We start from the raw sequence: 17,726 nt of genomic DNA on the forward strand, positions 1-17,726 counted from the left end.
ATTTACCCAAAGAGCACAAAAACACTAATTTGAAAAGATACGAGCACCCCTATGTTTACTGCAACACTATTTACGATAGTCAAATTATGGAAACGACCCACGTGTCCAAGGACTGATGAATGGATAAAGAAGAGGTGGTGTGTATAGACAGTGGAATATTATTCAGCCATAAAAAAGAATGAAATCTTGCCATTTTCCACAACGTGGATGGAGCTAGAGGGCATCATGTTCCGTGAAATAAGTCAGACAGAGAAAGACAGGCACCGTGTGATTTCATTCCTATGCAGAATCTAAAAAAAAACAAACAAAAAGCAGAAACAAACCCATAAATGAGAACAGATGGTTGCCAGAGGGGAAGGGGCAGGGGGGAGGCAGAATGAGTGGACGGGAGCAGGAGGTCCAGGCTTCCAGTGATGGAAAGACCACGTCACGGGGATGAAAGGTTCGGCATGCGGGTTACAGTCAAGGGTATCGCAATAGCGTCGTGTGGTGACAGGTGGCAGCCACGCCTGTCGTGAGCGCAGAACGGGATCTTACATGCCCAGGAAAGGAAGAGTGTTTGAAAGAGGCAGGAAGTAGGGGGTGGTTTCCAGGGCTGGAGTGGGGGTCGTGTTTAGTTTCAGTTTGGGGGGACAGATGGGAGAGGTCTGGAGACAGCTGGGGGCGGACGTCCTCGGTGCCACAGACCCGTGCGTTTACAAACGGTGGCGACGGTGAACGTAGCGATGCGAGTTCCCGAGACAAGCAGGAAGGGGTAGCGAGCGGATACGGGCTTCACGGGGGAGCCCTGAAAACAGGATGCCTGCTTCCCCGCCTCCCCCACCCCTGCACTCTGCTTTTGTTTCATGTGTTGTTATGATATGTTATCGGCAGACCAGCCGGTCCCTGAGTTCCTCAAACTCGATTGCATGAACCCCTACGGAGCTTCTGCTCTGGACGGTTCCGACGCGCTCGCCGCACGGGCTGCCCCCTTCGCCCTCAAGGCTTACGCTTCCAGAGTTCCGTTTCTACGGGATGAGCACGGCCCTGGAGATGGACGGTGGCCGGGCGACACCGTGAGCCTGCTCAGTGCCACAGGGCCGTGCGCCTGAAAACGGTTACGACGGTAAGTTGTGTGTTAATTTTATTATGGCTACAAAAGCAGGGATTTCATGATGCTCCCTCCACAGCTGCCGAGGGGCAGGGACGGGCACCGGGTCTCCCGGACGGGAATGGTCCCGATGGCCGGAGCGAGGCCGGGACGCGGGGAGCACCCGGGAAGGAGTCCAGGTGCCGGGCTCTGGACCAGTCCTCTTCACTCACCGGTTCTTTCCGGCTCTAACACAGACGCAGGCCTGCTTCTCCAATGCGGGGCGCTACCTGAGGTCTCGGACGCTCAGAGCAGCCTGACAGGGACGCGTGCTCCTGGCCCTGCGTCAGATCTGGAGACCGGCTACTGATTCAGGCGGATGTGCCAGGCGCCAGCAGGTGCCCGCGGCGCTCCCCGCGTGTAGAGACAGTAATGGTTTACGACTCTGAGCTCACCGGAAGGTCAGCTGGGTCAAAGAGGGAACTCGCGCATTTGTTTAAACCTCGTTCCAAGATCCTCCCCGCTTGCGGCTGGAAGGTAATGAGTTCTGAGCCACACCGGAGTCGGACGCCCTGTGAGTCTGACACAACCTGCTCTTTGAAGAGAAATCTGTGCGTGTTAATCACTAGGAAGGAAGAAGAACGGCCAAGCACCTCGGTTCACTTGGCAAATGTCTGCCAAGCACGGCAGACAGAGGGGAACAGAAGGGTCGAGTCCCTGGCCTCAAGGTGTTTGCCGGCTGGTGGGGGATTCTGCCCGTGAACCTGAGCCAAAAAGCCGGGGAAGGAAAGCATGTGAAGCACGTCAGCAGTGTTGCTTCGGGAAGGGCAATCAGGAGGGTCTCCTGGAGGCAGTGACGCGTGAGCCAAAGCCTGAAGTGCAGGTGGACGCAGACAGCAGGGTAGCTGCAGAAAGAGCCCTGGGTGGGGGACGCTGCCATCAGCCTCTTCCAGGGGGGCCTGGAGTTGCACAGGAGATCCTGGGGCACAGGTTAGAGATGGAGCTCCGTGAGGCGGGGAGCCCGCCTGGAGTCTTCATGGGAACCCGGAGCTCATCCCTCATCTGCTCTGCTCCATCCCCTCGGCCCTGCTAGATTTAGGTTGGATTTGGGAATGAGCCTGGGCCTCCCCTCCTGCCCACTTCTCTCCAGCCACCCACCTACCCCTTCCGTGCACCCACTCGGTCCTACCCCAGGGCCTCTGGGCGAGCCCTTCCCCCACGCAGCTCCCTCTGAGTCCCTCTGTCTCAGGCCTCAGCTCCAGGGTCTCCTCCTCCGGAAAGGCCTCCCTGACCACCCCCAGACGTCCCTCTTGATGCCAGGACTCTGCTGGGGTCTCTCCAGAGCACATCTGCCTCCCCACGTGAGTCCTGTGCCGCCAGGAGAGTGTGGGCCCCACTAAAGAGAGGACTCGTCTGGGACATCAGCTCTGTCCACGTGTGCAAAGCCCAGAACAGAAGCTGGCACATCGGCTCGCACCTGGGACTGATTGGCGGGGCGGGAGGCTCTGGTTGGGGAGGGAGAGTCAGGGAGAGCTGGTTTTGAAGGATGAATAGGAGTGCTCCAGGGAGACCAACAGAGATGGCATTTCTAGGGAGAGGGAACTACATTCGGACAAGCCAGGGGTTGAGAACCGCCACGGGCTCTCCAGCAAGTGTATCCAGTGATGGGTTCTTGGTGCAGGGCCGGTGGCTGGGGAGGACGGACAGAGAGGTCACCTGCCAGGAGCCTCTGGGCCAGGCTGGAAAGCCCAGGACTCGGGGCTGATGCTGCAGGTGACCTGGGGGCAGCAGAAGGGTCTTACGCAGACAAGACACATGGGGTCAGGTGTAAGTGGAAAAGGCTGCATGGGGGGGCAATATGAAGGACCGACTAGCGGGAGACTCTGGTTCCACAGGGAGCTATTCGCTTTCGGTCAGGGCAAGAAACGGGGTGGTTGCTGGAGGAAGGGGATCCCAGGGATGTTTGGGAGCAAGAGGACCTGGCACGGTGCTCAACACTGGGGAGGAAGCCGGGAAGTCTTGGAAAGGGTGTTTCTGGCTTAGGGCCACATCTGAACTGGGAGCTGGGGGCGGGGGGCAGGGCTTGGGCAAAGGTGACTATGTCAGTCTGAGGGTCTGGGGTGCCTCTTGGTGACGGGCGTCCGGGAGATGAGAGGACACTCGGGGGCGCATCCCTCAGGCTCCTGCACGGCATGGCCGGACTATAAGACGGACCCGAAAGCCAGGGGGGTGCCGAGGTGGAGGCCACGGGTGCCCCCTCTGCTGTCCCCCCGTTTCTCATCCGAGTTTATCCTGATGGGCTTAGCGGGAGCGAGTCCTGTTCTCCGCTCCTATCCCCGATCCCTCTGCTGCGGGATTCAACCCACTTCCTCCTTCCCTTTGCAGAGGGACGCAGAGCTCGGGGTCCTGGAGACACTCATGGGGACCCCTCTCCGTCCCTGTTCTCCTCCTCTAACGGGAAGGGAGGCCCGGGTGCTGATGAGGGACGCGTCCCTCAGTCCACAGGAGGCCGGCTGTGTTCCCACGTGTGTGCTGAGCTTCCTCCCGGCCCTGCCCATGTTCCCAGCGCTGTAGGACACACGAGCTGCGGGAACGGCAGCTTTCCTCCCCCGCAACTCTGGGGACCCACACTCCATCCCCACAGCCTGCGTTCACTGTGACTGCTGCTCACGCCCAGCCCACATCTGCTTCCGTCCCTACACTCTCCAGACTCCTCTCCAGTGCCACTGCCTCCAGGAAGCTTTCCGTGATACACTCCAGGGTTTTCATCTCTGGTCACATTCTGACCTTATGTCTCCATGGGCAATTATGTCCTCTCCGCACCACAGAGCCCTGGGACTGTGGCCGGTCCCAGCAAAGGGGGGGAGACCACCACAGCCCCCACCGCGGGGCAGAACAGCCTTTGACGAAGGGAAGCTGCTGACTGACCAACCCACAGAGAGCAGGACCCATGAGCCCAGCCAGCTCCCTCGTCTATTTAACAGGCCTTATAAATCACATAAAATTTTATAAATCATATAAATTATGTTTTTATGAAGCATGAAAATCACCTATAAGGACACCACCTGTGGATGGAGGCAGCCCGCAGGGAGACCTCGATCATTCCCACACGATGTGCAGTCCCCACCCCGCGCCCTCGCCCTGCCCGCGTGCCCGCACAGCCTTCCCCAGAGGGAGAAGAGCGACAGGCGGTCCCAGAGCGAGGGCTCAGGCTTAGGGGGGACAGCACACACGGTCCCTGATCTGCCCCTGCTGCCTGAGGTTTCGGGGCAAGACGCTCATTGTCTGAGACCCCGCAGGGCGGAGTTGAGGACTGTCAGCCCTCGGCGATCTCTGGGGGCTCCCCGGGAACTCGGGGTGTTTCCCAGCAGCGTTCCCGAATCACTGGGAGACTGAGCAGAGCCCTTCCCTGGAGAGACGAGGGAACAGCCCTGGACTTGGGGACAGAGTGTCCCCTGGCTTCTTCTGTGTCCTCCTCTGTTCATGGTTCCGGAAGCTTTCAGTGTGGCATGGACAGTATGCACAGTCACGTCGTGGGCAGAGGAAACCCCCAAACTTGTCGCTGCCTCCTCTTCCCCAATAAGGCCTCCGCTCCTATCGGCAATCTGGAAAGCGCGAACGCACTAGTGGGTCATGGCGGAGGCCGTTCAGTGGGGCTGCGGCCGTGGGAGCCCAGGGAGGCCGTGGGAAGTGCTATGTGTCCGTATGTCAAACGCCGTGGGCTGGGTATATGCATCCCCCAAATTCACATATGGGAGGTGGGGCCCTTGGGGGAAAGGTCAGGTCAGGAGGGGGAGCCCCTACGATGGGATCAGGGCTGTAGGAAAGACCCCGGAGACGCCCTTCCTCCACGAGAGGACACAGGAACAAGGAAAGGGTCCCCACCCAACACCGACTCTGCTGGGACCCGGATCTTGACGTCCGGCCCCCAGAACCGGAAGAAATGAGTGTTTGCTGTTTACAAGCCCCAGCGGCCAGCAGGGACCGGGTCGGGCATGGTTACGGCCACGCTGACCCAACGTTCTTGATGTGCCGGCTGGGAGGGTGGTTCAGGCGAGAAGAGGGGGCTGCAGAGACACCGCCTTGGCCAGGGGCCGGCCCCATGTGCCGCCCGAGAGGGCCCCGCTCTGCAGCCCGTCTGCCAACAGTGAAAATCTCATCACGCCGGAGGACAGTCCGTAGAGACCCTGGCCAGCGCTCCTCCAACGTGCCCGAGCGGTGACAGGTGGACTGCGGGCCGGCCCAGATCGGAGCCCAGGTGCCGGGGGTCTTCGGTGGACGGCGGACGTCCGAGCACACATGTGGGTCCACCCATAGAGTGTCACGGCTCTTTCCTGGCTCGGATCCCGATGCGCCGGGCGTGGAGGCGTCGGCACGTCCGGACGCTGGCCGCAGGGGTAAGGGAAATCTGTGTCTTCTGCAGCTTCTTCGTAGATCCAGAATTACTGCAAAATGGCAACCTATTTTAACGTTAAGGAGAGAGAAGACAGAGATTGAAGCAAGGAGAAGCAGGAGGCCACGCTCGCTGCCAGTGTGGGGAGTCCACGTGCCAGGGCGGCCCCCCTTCCTGGCCCCCTGAGGCCCAGGGCTTAGAGGGAAAGGAGGTCCCGCTTTCCTGCTTTCTTCCCAAATCAGGGCCTAAACCCTCCCAAGCCGCGGTCTCCGCGAGCCTAGGTGAACCCCCCCAGGAGACGCTGCCAGAAAACCGCAAATCCGCTCCAGGCCCCACGGCCCAGCGGGAGGGACCCCCCCCACCTCCCCTCTCCGTGCACCCCCCGCCCCCGTGCTCCCCTGGGGCTCAGTCCCTGACATGCCACATCTCACTGTTTGGGGGCCCTTTGCTACCAACAACAACAAAAATCTCAGGGCGCCTGGGTGGCTCAGCTGTGGAAGCGTCCGGCTGTTGGTTTGGGCTCGGGTCGTGATCTCAGGGTCGTGTGTGAGGTGGAACCCCAGGGCGGGCTCAGCGGGGAGTCAGCTGGGGAGTCTCCCTCTCCCTCTGCCTCCCCCCGCCCCCCTCCGACTCATACTCTCTCTCTCAATAAATAAAACAAAATCTTTTTTAAAAATCTCTTGGATTCCCACAGAATTACAGTCAATCCTTTGGTATCTGTCCTCTGAGAAAATACGTATTTGTCAAAATAAAAGCAAATGCGTTGACCTTTTAAAAAGAAAACTCTATTTTGCCATCACCACAAACTAAGTACGTGTTTGGGAGAACGTGCTGTGTGTTTTTCTCTGCAGGAAGCATGGGCTCCCAGGACTCACGGGGGGACGCGTCCCTCGCTGGCTGAACAGGGAGCCTGATGCGGGGCTCAATCCCACGACCCTGGGATCATGACCCGAGCCGAAGGCAGACGATTAACAGACTGAGCCAGCCAGGCGCCCCCATAGGAGTCCTTTTTTTTTTTTTAAAGATTTTTTATTTATTTATTCGACAAAGATAGAGACAGCCAGCGAGAGAGGGAACACAAGCAGGGGGAGTGGGAGAGGAAGAAGCAGGCTCATAGCGGAGGAGCCTGATGTGGGGCTCGATCCCATAACGCCAGGATCATGCCCTGAGCTGAAGGCAGATGCTTAACCGCTGTGCCACCCAGGCGCCCCCATAGGAGTCCTTTTTATCCAGAGCAAGGATTCACCTTCTTATAATATTTATCTTAAATACGTTAGCATCTTAAATCACCTTTAATGGTTACAGGACGTGTCATTCACCGTGTGTGTGTGTGTGTGTGTGTGTGTGTGTGCGCGCGCGTGTGATGGTTATATGCATATCTATGCATATTTAATGTAAATGATGGCGAAATCAGTAACACCTGTAACGGTTAATTACATGAACGTGTGTATTTCTAACCATTATTTATTCTTTTATTTGGCTCTATTCGCCCAACCCTGCAGCGGGCACCCTGCTGGGGCTGGGAAATGCAGTGAGTGACGGCGAGTGACAGAGGGAAGGCAGGTGCCCACGACCACCCTTCCCCATTCACCCACGGTCAGCCCGTGTCCCCCATTCTCCGGGACCATCGTTCCCGCCTGCTCTCGGGTGGAATGTACCAGACGCGAGTCCCAAGTTTTGGTTCCTAAACCAGGGCCGTGTGATGGTAAATGACAGGATGACAGGTGCGTGGACAGTCGGCAAATACCCTCTTCTTCCTGGTAATGTCGGTCGGACAAACGCCCAGGAGTGGGGTCGCTGCCCCAAAGGGTGGGAGCCCCCGATGACTCTCCATCAGCATCAACAAATTGTTTTCCAAAGGGTTTGCGCCCGATTGACGCGCCCCCAGCCCCCGCCCGCGATGTGTGGGCACCACCGTTCCGCCGTAACTGTGTCACTTCTAGGTGTGATAATTCTATTTCCGAATGTGCACTAATTTAATAGGTGTAAAATTGAATCTCGTTTTAATTTGCGTTTCCTTAATCGTTATGAAGGTTGAACGCTTTCTCTAATAAACACGCACTTGGGTTTGTGCCCTTCATTTCCCCGTTCATTGAAAGCACGACACGTTAACCCCGTACCGCCCGCCAGACACTGAACGCAGGGCTGAAGACTTGGGGAACATGGGCACGGTCCCTACTTTCAAGGATCTTGCGTCAAGCGGGGAAAGCAGAGTAAACAGACAGTCCCAACGCAGCAGGATGGAGTGCGCGCCCGAAAGAGGCCCAGAGCGCTCCGGGGGACAGAAGGGACCCAGGCAGGTGACCCAGAGGACAGTGGGGAGCTGTCCGATCCAGGCTGGGGGCTGAGGAGGGTGCTTGGCTGCTCTGGATTAGCCTTGCACAGCCGCTGGGCAAACCAGACGGGACTTCTGCTTACATCCGTCCATCTGGCCTCTCTTTCCCCACACTGTGTAAGCCCCCATGTGTGTAGCATTGTGTGTGTGTATCTGCCGGCATGACGTGTGCTGTCCTTTGGGTGTGGAGCTGGGCGACTGTGTGCTCTAGTGGCTTCAGGGACCACGTGGTGCAAACCTCCGTGCGCTGTGCACCAGGGCGCCAGGCTCTGGGTCCTGCAGCTCTGAACCTGGCGGACGAGTGCGGGTGGACAGGGGGCCTGCAGGTGGGGGGTTGGGGTGATGTGCACGGGCTGCTGCCAGCAGAGACCCCCAGCTGCACTGACCCCTTTTGGCCACTGACCCTGCCCCAGCTGACCTTGGCTGCAGTCCCCGCCCTCCCCCGACCGCCGGGCAGGGGACGTCTTGGTCTCCCTGGTAGCCCTGTCATCTGCATCAGACACAGCATCTTCTCAGAAGTATCAGTCTGTCTCCTGAATGTCGGCTGAGCCCACCTTCCCTGCTTCCCGAGTCCTCCCTGGGATGGGGAACCCCAGGAACGAGTAAGCTAAATACAGTTTATCCTCTGCCCTGAGATGCTGGAGTCTATGAGGCTGACCCCATCAGGAAGGGCACCGGGGAGCACGGCCAGTGTGGGAAGGGGCGTCACTCCCACGCGTGCACTGCCCACCTGGGCCTCTGATTGCCCGTGGCGGGGGGGGGGGGACAGCCACTGGCCCCAGAGACACAAAGCTGATGCTGTCTGCCTTGCCAGGGGGCTGGGTGTCCAGCCTCCCCTGCCTGAAATGCCCCCATGGAATGCCTGTATGTTCTGCAGCTTGAAGCAAATACCAGAGCAAGGCAAGGACTTCCCTCCACCCTCCCAAGCCAGCAGCCACGCCCCAGACAGGAACGCTCTTAGCACCTTTAGGTTGATTGAGATCTAATTCACACACCACGCACTACGCCTGCTGACGAGCACGGGTCAGCGTGTCCTGGTACGTTCACAGACTTGTGCCGTCACCACCACCACCGGAGTCAGAACACCGTCATTCCCACCTTGTTATCCGCAACTTGCTCTTTCCCACACTATGTATTGGGAATCTTTCCCTATTAGCACACACACCTATATTACTCCACAATATAGAGGTATTTTGCTTCAAATTGTCACCGTCACGGTGCTTTCATGTAAACCTCCTTGGATATATACTTCTGTGTACGTGGGCTGCAGATTTCGGAAACTGTGATAAGACCTCCTGGAGTGAAGTCCAGTGAACCTGCGACAATCTGTGACACCACTAATAGTGTTTGAGAATGTGGCTGCCCGTTCTAACCATGAATCCACAATCCACATGCGGTTGGAAGAAGCTGGCCCGGGAGGTAGTGTGTTCCTCCCCGGGAAGTGTGTTGGCAGGGAATGCACCTGCTGGGAGCCCTAGAAAATCAAGTTCAAATGGGCAGGGGCTGGACGAGACCATCTTCAAGGTCTCTTCCACTCCGAGAGCTCGTGAGTCTGTGAGGTGCCTGCAGGAGGTGACGGAGGGTTCCCCAGCCCCCATCTGCTGTCATTTCCACGTCACCCCGACTGAGCAGCGCATTCCGGGTAAAACTGGCCTGTGGATGGACTGCTCCCTGCACAAGATCCACTCAAGGAATCTGCCATCTGATGAAAAATACAGCTGAGAGCCATTGTGATTAACGTGAATCCTCTTGAGAAGCCTTTAAAGGGAGAATGGGTGCGTGTGTTTGGGGAGGTCAGAGTATATTCCCAGTGCAGAGGGATATATCTTAAAAGCTCCCTCTCCTCCATCTGCCAGCTACTCCTCAGACACCTCTTCTTTCTCCCACTCTCAGAGCCAGTGCCAGAGTCTCCCTATCCTCTCCCTCCCCACCCTCTCCCTGCCGTCCCTGCTACAGCCCCAGCCTTCTTACAGTCTCCAGTTCTGCAAGAGCAGAGGGAACGAGCCCGTGAAGGCAGACCTCTGCTTGGAGGCGGGCTGCCGGGAAAGAGAGCGGACAAGAAGGAATTCTCTTCCACTACATCATGGACAGAAGGGCCCATGCACACATCCGTCAGGCTGGGCCTGTCCTGTGCACACAGGCCTGGGGGTGGGGGTGGGGGTGGGGGTAACGAGTTGGCTGAATTGGATTGAATTCTTAAATAGAGGGAAATGGAGATGCAGAGACAAAGAAAGTTTTGCTGCATTGCACAGCAAGCCAGTTAGACAGAGACGGTTCTAGAACCCCAGTCCTCCACCCAGGACCAGCTACAGAATCTACAGGGCCTGGTGCAAAGAGAAAATGCAAGGCTCGTTGGGATGGAAGGATTCAGAATCTCAAGGCGGCCGCAGCAGGGCGTTAAACCAAGCGTGGGACCCTCTGCCATGGCCCCGCGGGCTCACTGTCCACCCTGTTCTGGAATGTTGCTGCACAGGGGACGTGCGGAGCCTGTGAGAGCTCAGTGCCCGGGCGGCTTCCAGACAAATTGAATCAAAATCCTGGGACACGAGCATCAGTAGTTTCTACAACTTCCCAGGTGACCCCAATATGTGGCCAAGTTTGAGCATCCGTGAGCACCTGCCATCGGTCCCCAGAGACTCAGATTGGAAGCACAGGCCTCCTGGGTGTGGGGGCCACAGCACGGGGCAGCCCATCCCTAGTCCTGTTCCCAACCCCGCCTGGAGCAGGGGTGCGGCCTGAGGGCAGCCTAGTTACAGCCTCTGCGGCAGAAGTCGCATCCCGGGGACGACCGAGCGCATAAGTAGGGGGGTCTGAGCCCCTCTCGGCGTCTCCAGGTCTCCCAGGTAAGTAGGTATTCAGGGGAGTTTCCAAGAAATGTAATATTGTGTCTGCGGAATCGCTCAGGTCTGCTGGGATAGTAAATCCTGAGAGGACGTCAGATGTGTTCAGCTCGTTTGGCGATCAGGAGAGGCTGGTGTCAGGCGCCATGTGTCCTCTCCTTGGAAGGACAACGTGTCTGTGCTGCTGCCCTGCCCCTCGTGCTGGCTGTGGTCAGTTCATGTGACAGTCCCACCCTCACCGCCTAGCTGGCTGGCCGTGGAAAGGTGCCTCCCTCTCTGGACAGCCGGGACTTCTAGAAAGTCTATGTGACCATACTGGCCTCTGTCTGCTGGCTCTCGGTCTCATCGTGGCCACTGCTGGGCCCAGTGACATCTGCTCCCTCAACCAAGGAGGGCCCTGATGGGTTTCACAGGGGCCGGCTCTCCCTCCCTCCACTCTCCGGGTGTGAGCCTCCAGCCCCGCGGTTATCTCGCTCATCTTGTTCGCTGCCTCCAAGGCTGACAAAGCAACTCTCTGGAAGCACCTTCTACCGACGATAAAGGAAAAGTTTAAAACCTCCTATTGAGAAGAATTGGCTGGAAAGCTTGAGCCACAGACATGATTTTACAAATGTCATTTGCATAGACATCCTAGGTTTTGCCGATAGCATAACATGGGGGAAGTGCTCTTACGAAGTGATGGGGGGAGAAAGGCTTCAAGCATCACCGCCCGATCGCATCTCACCTTTCAGGAGAATCATCTGCTTCCAAAGCTCACGAGGAGCCAGAAAGCAGAGCAAGGGGGCCGGCACGGGGTCAGCCCCGTTCCAGGAGCCACGTGGACCGGAGCAGAGGTGTGAGTCCAGGTGGATCAGCCAGAAAGATGGACACCAGGTGGTCCCATGGGTGTGAGAAGCCTCCCCCAAGCTGGCACGTGCCTGGAGAAGGGGCCCCCCTGGGAGCAAGGTGTCTGTCCTGCCTCCGCTGGGGTCCCTCGGCCTCATCCAAGGAAAGCTACAAGACATGAAATCATTGCGTTTAATCTCTTTAATCTCTGTCCTTTATGCGGTGACGCTGAGGCCCAGGATGGGCAGTGGTGAGCCCCGGGGCCATGCAGGGGTCAATGCTGAAGGCCTGACTTGCCCTGGAGACTCGCAGGCTGCAGCTGGGCTTTGACTCTGCTCTGGGAGCGGCCAGGCGGCACTTCCCCAGGGCCGAGGGTCACTTACCTACAGCAACATGCCAGCCACCCCCACACTCGGTGGCTCAGAGCAGTGCCCACATATCTGTTATGGCTCCCGATTTGGAGGGCAGGTGGGCTCCGGTGGGCACGTCTGCTCCATGCGGTGTAGCCGAGGCCCCATGTGTGCCTGCATCCAGAGGAGGGGTCAAGGGGGGACGGAATGTCCAAGACGACGTCCCGACCCATGTCGGTGTGGGGGGCACGAGACCAGAGCATGCACACAGGGAGACAGGGGGTCTGGGGGCTACCAGGGCCATGCCTGTCCCCCACAGCCCCTCCTGGGAGATGCCCCACCCTGACCCTGTCACACACTGACCACTGACCACAAACAGCCTAGGTCCCTGTCCTAGGACAGTCATGTCAGTGGACTGCATCTGAGCCCAATTCTGCCCAGCCCCTCAGGAATAGGTAAGGGTGAATAATGAGATTTTATGAGAAAAGTCAAGGTTCAACCTGATGAAGGATTTTGTTGGAGGTGGCCAGAGAGAACACAGGCCACCTCAGGAGGGAGTGAGGTCCTTGTCACGGGAGGTATGTAAGGAGAGTCAGAATGGCCACTTAGTGGAGTTCTGTGAGTGGGGGGGGGGATCGGGAGGAGAGCATGGGGACTTCTAGACCCTACAAAGACCCTGACAGGGCAGAAGAACCCACAGCCTTACAATTCCTTTCCCGCCCCTGAACTCTGGGCCAGGAAACAGTGGACAGGGAGCCAGAGGCCAAGGTCTGAGCAGCTGGGCCCAGGAAAGAGCACTGGACCAGTCCTCAACCAGACTCTGCTCATGAGCCACGGTGACTCACTGGTCTTCCAATCAATTCCCCGCAGAGTAAAAAACAGTAATCAATTCCCCACGCCAGAGTCATAATTTTTAAAATGCAAGTCATTTGCTTGAGGTCTTTCAATGGCTCCCCATCTTCCCTGCAGCAAACCTCAAACCTCTCAGCTCTTCCTGGACAGATGCGGCCTTGGCCCCAATGCCCTTCCCTGTCACTGCCCCTCGTTCCCTGGGCTCCAACCCCAGGGACAGAATGAACATTCCCCAAACCTCAAGGCCTCCCCTGGGTTACCCACATCTAACACTGGGTTCTACCACCTGGGATGGTCTTCTCTCTCTCTAGGCAGAGTAGGGTGGACAGGAAGATGGGAGGAACATTATGGGAGGTGGGGGTCAGAGCCCTTGGAGAAGTCATGGACAGCAGTACAGGATGGCTCACGATTATGGCAAGTCCTAATTCTCCAGGTGCTTCCAGGGTGTGAGACCTTTTTCTTAGAACCTAAGAGAGACAAAGGCACTCGCCACACTCAGACCCAGAGCACACACATCACATCCCTCTTCTCTTCTGTCTCTTTTGTTCACATGCCATGTGACTGTGATGGATAACTCCATATTTTTCTCTCCTCACACCTACTATACCCCTTTTCTCATCCTCCCACTAGCAGAGTCTCTACTATTTTCTCCCCTCACTGAGGGAATACTCATTCTTCTTCCATTCATTCAAAAATATTTACTGGTACCTATTATGTTTTCCTGTGTGCAGGATCACTCCTGACTCATTCCTGACTTGCAGAATCAAGTGTAGATGTTAAACTAAGTGAGAGCTTGGCAGAAGTGCGTTGGGTAGGTGGAGAGATACATGGATGCATGGCGGGCGGTGGATAGATAGTTGGATGGATGGATGGAAAGATGGATGCACAGGTACATTAACAGATGGAAAAATAGACAGAGGAAGATGGAAAGAGGATGGATGGATGATGGGTAGATAAATGGATGGATGGTGGAGAGAGGGGGTGGATGGATGGGTGGATGAATGGATGGACAGACGGATGGATGGATAGACGGATAGATGGATGGATGGGTGGATGGATGGATGGATGGATGGATGATGGATGGATGGGTGGGTGGAGGGATGGATGGATGATGGGTGGATGGATGGATGGATGGATGGATGGATGATGGATGGATGGAAGGATGGATGGAGGGATGGATGGATGATGGGTGGATGGATGGATGGGTGGATGGATGGATGGATGATGGATGGATGGAAGGATGGATGGAGGGATGGATGGATGATGGGTGGATGGGTGGATGGATGGATGGATGGATGATGGATGGATGGAAGGATGGAGGGAGGGATGGATGGATGATGGGTGGATGGATGGATGGGTGGATGGATGGATGGATGGATGGATGATGGATGGATGGAAGGATGGATGGAGGGATGGATGGATGATGGGTGGATGGATGGAAGGATGGATGGAGGGATGGATGGATGGATGGGTGGATGGATGGATGGGTGGATGGATGGATGGATGATGGATGGATGGAAGGATGGATGGAGGGATGGATGGATGATGGGTGAATGGGTGGGTGGAAGGATGGATGGATGATGGATGGATGGAAGGATGGATGGAGGGATGGATGGATGATGGGTGGATGGATGGGTGGATGGATGGATGGATGATGGATGGAGGGATGATGGATGGATGGATGGAAGGATGGATGGTGAGGATAAATAGGGAGATGACAGTGGGGTGGGGATGGATAGGTGGGTGTCCTGTGAAATCCCAGTTTGGTCACAGTGATTGGGAAACCAGTCTTTAATGCCCAGGAGCCCCCAGCTAGGCCCTTTCCAACCCCTAGCAGCCTTTTCCTCTGATCCAAGAGCAAATGGGATTTTCCCTCCCCCTCGCCAAGTTCCCACGGCAGCCATTTGTTTTAAGTGTCTAGGGCAGCCCCGTGGTGGTGCAATTAGTCCTCGTTAGCAGCCGCTGTAACCGGACTGTAATTTCCAGGCTGTTGGACGGTGATTGCACATGAACAGCTCGGCGAGGCTCTGCACCTGTAATGACACGCGGAGCCTCTTCCCCTCTCCATGCTGCTCCGAATGCCAGCAAGCAGGTGAGCTCCTGATGCCACATTAGCACGGGGTGATTTTCATTACTAAATGACTCCAGGGCTGTCCAAATGAGGAGAGCAATTAGGCCGATCAGGGGAAGACAAAGCGTCCCTTGATGAGCGTAATGATGACACAGGCGGATGGCTCTGGCCCGAGGCAGGGTGTGAAATCACAGTCCAGGGCTGCTCCGTGGTGCACACCGGCCGTGCACAGTCCTCGGGCCCCACCACCTGCCCTGCACACCCGTCACAGCCCCAGGCCTCAGCCCCCGCAGGGAGGAAACCCCAGCCCTTCCACGTAATTAGAAGAACTCAGATATCCAATACTCTTTGCTGAGATGAGCAGTTATGGGGTGACTGTTGCAAGAAAAGTGTTGGTCACTGAAGAAGAGTTTAACTGAGAAAGTCCATGCCCCTTCCTCACAGCGATGGGGACCCTCTCTGATCCCTCTGCTGCCTCGCGCTCCAGCCATCGGATCCCACAACGTTTGCCAAGACACCGGGCACCATCATGCATAGAGGTGTTTGCACATGCTGTTCCATGTGCCTGGAACGCCCTTCCCCTCAGCCGCCAAAACCCACTCGGGTGTCACGGCTGACACTTGGCCTCAGGGTCAAAGTCAGCCTCTGCTGTCATTTGGGGTCTACAGACACGCCTCCTCCACCGGACTGAGAAGTCTCTGCCTCTCCGGCCCCCGGAATTCTGAGATGGTCGGAGCAAAGTGCCGCAGACCGCCGTGCGTGGGCGGAATCTAGCCTGCCCTGTTTTTGTAAATAAAGTTTTATCGGGACACAGGGTGTTTGCAATGGGGACCGTACACCAAAAACGTCCGCATCGGGGCCCTTTACAGAAAAATTTGTCAATGCCTGGCTCAGGGTGAGAGAGGCCAGACCCCTCACTGTAGGCGGGGGACGTGGTCGTGAGCAGAGGTGAGAAAAGTCACAGCCGCAGGGCTGAGGCAGAGCAGGGACCAAGTCCCGGGCCTCCTGTCCTCTCGGCAACGCACCACCTCCTGGGGCCTGGGGTTGATCTGCGCTCCTTACCTCCAGCGGACACTCCCCTGACGTGGGAAGGACAAATGTGGGAAATCCAGAGACCGGTGCAGAGGGCGCCCCACGAAAGTACGGAAGGTGGCCAGGCCTCGACCCTCGTCGGCCCAGGGAGGCGGGTGCCTGAAGGGTCTGCCATGAGCGGTGAGCACACACAGGGGACTGGAACCAGACAGTCAGGGCTTTGGGGACAAGTGACTTAACCTCTCCAAGCCTCGACTTCCCCATCTGTGCGACGAGGAGCAAAGCGGTCACCTTACAAAATGACTTGCACGGTGCTGGGGACAGGGCTGAGGAGGCTCGCGAAGGAGCCGGTGCAAAGTGGGTTCTCGGGGGAGGCTCCTCGTGACGCCGAACGGAAGGGAGGGCTCAGGTCAGCTGGCCGGGCCACGCACCCTGGGCACTGGGACCCGCCCTCCACGGGACGAGCCGGTCCCCAGCAGGTGTGTCCGTGGCTCAGCGCCAGCACCCTTCCTGGATCTGAGGCTCCCCCGCCCCTCCCGGGCCTGGGGTGCGTCCCGTGAGTGGAGATCCCCGGTTCGTGCACCTTGCTCTTGCAAGCCTCGTACTCCCTGGGTGAGCTTGAGCAAGCTGTTTAACGTCTCTGAGCCCCCGGGGCGCTGGTCTATGAAGCAGGAGATGCAACTAGGAGGGCTGGATGTTCTGAGGGGCGAGCGAGCTCACAGATGCCACGGCCGCCCCAGGAGCCTCTGCCTTACCTGGTTCAGCCCCTGCCCCCTCTTCTTCATCCCATCCCCCACCCCGAGCCCCGCTGTTCTTTGCCCCTTGGTTGCAACTTCACCGCCTTTTTTGAAGCTGATCCAATATTTCTTAACGTTCAGTTTTATATTCCCTATCGGATTTTTAGCGATACCTCTTTTTATTGTGTTTTTCAGTAGCACGCGAGGGCCGACATGAGGCCCCCTCCGTCCATCCTGGACGGCTCTGCACCCGTTCATGGTCCCCCCCGTCTGCGCCCCCGCCAGTCCCCCTTCATGAAAGTCATGACCCCGCGGTGCGGTGATCACGTGATTAGACGCGCCCCTCCGTTCTTTCTGCTCTCGTCGCCAGATCTTTTGCTTTTTATGTTTTCAACCACAGCTCATCCCGTCATTGTGTTTTAAACGATCGGTTCAAATATATCATTCCTGTGCCTTGTGGCCCCCGTTGCTTCTGAGAAGTCGATGGCCGGTCTCATCCCTGTTACCCCGTGTGCGGACCGTGTGGGGTTCCCTCCCCCTCCAGCTGCTTTTCAGGATTCCCTTTGTCTTCAGTTTGAAGCAGCTTGACCATGATGTGGGGACGTGTGAATTTCTCCTTCTTGGGATTTTCTCACCTTCTTGGAACTGTAAGTTTATGTTTTTCCCCTTTCAACCATCTGTTTTGGGGGAAATTGTTAGCTATTTGCTTCTGCAAGTAGGACTTCTGACTTACCACCCGGAGAGCCTCCCACGGGAACTGCCGTCGTGTTGGACTGTTTGACGTCGTCCCATGAGCCTCGGAGCCTCTGCGCCCTTCTCCTCAATCCTTTCCCGACCTGCCGTCCCCAAATGGGGTCATTGCTTGTGATTTATGTTCAAATTCACTTATTTGTCCTTCCGACACCTCTGATCTGCTACGAAGCCCATCCTGTGAATACTTTAATTCAACTACGATACTTTTCGGCTCTAGAATTTGCATTTGGTTGTTTTTCGCTCCTGTCCCTCTGCAGACGTTCTCCGTCTGATGACCCACCATGACTTTGGTCTTTCGAGCATATTTATATAACTGCTTTAAAGACTTTTCTTCTAGGGGCACCTGGGGGGCTCAGTTGGCGAAGCGTCTGCCTTTGGCTCAGGTCGTGATCCCCGGGTCCTGGGATCAGTCCCGCATGGGGCTCCCTGCTCTGCGGGGAGTCTGCTTCTCACCCTGCTTAAGATCTCA

The 17,726-nt window shown here is 57.1% G+C and overlaps 1 long non-coding RNA gene across 1 annotated transcript; it reads left to right on the forward strand.

Annotated features, from left to right (window-relative positions):
- Positions 1-714: 714 nt before the first annotated feature.
- On the forward strand, positions 715-7,542 carry LOC148109008 (uncharacterized). The gene is made up of 2 exons (XR_015726749.1): positions 715-1,105; positions 1,327-7,542. It is a non-coding gene; the product is annotated as an uncharacterized LOC148109008 (long non-coding RNA).
- The last annotated feature ends 10,184 nt before the right edge of the window (positions 7,543-17,726 follow it).

The sequence above is a fragment of the Ursus americanus genome, chromosome 14, assembly GCF_024610735.1.
Source record: "Ursus americanus isolate L20-20 chromosome 14, mUrsAme1.1.p, whole genome shotgun sequence".
Lineage (NCBI taxonomy): Eukaryota > Metazoa > Chordata > Mammalia > Carnivora > Ursidae > Ursus > Ursus americanus.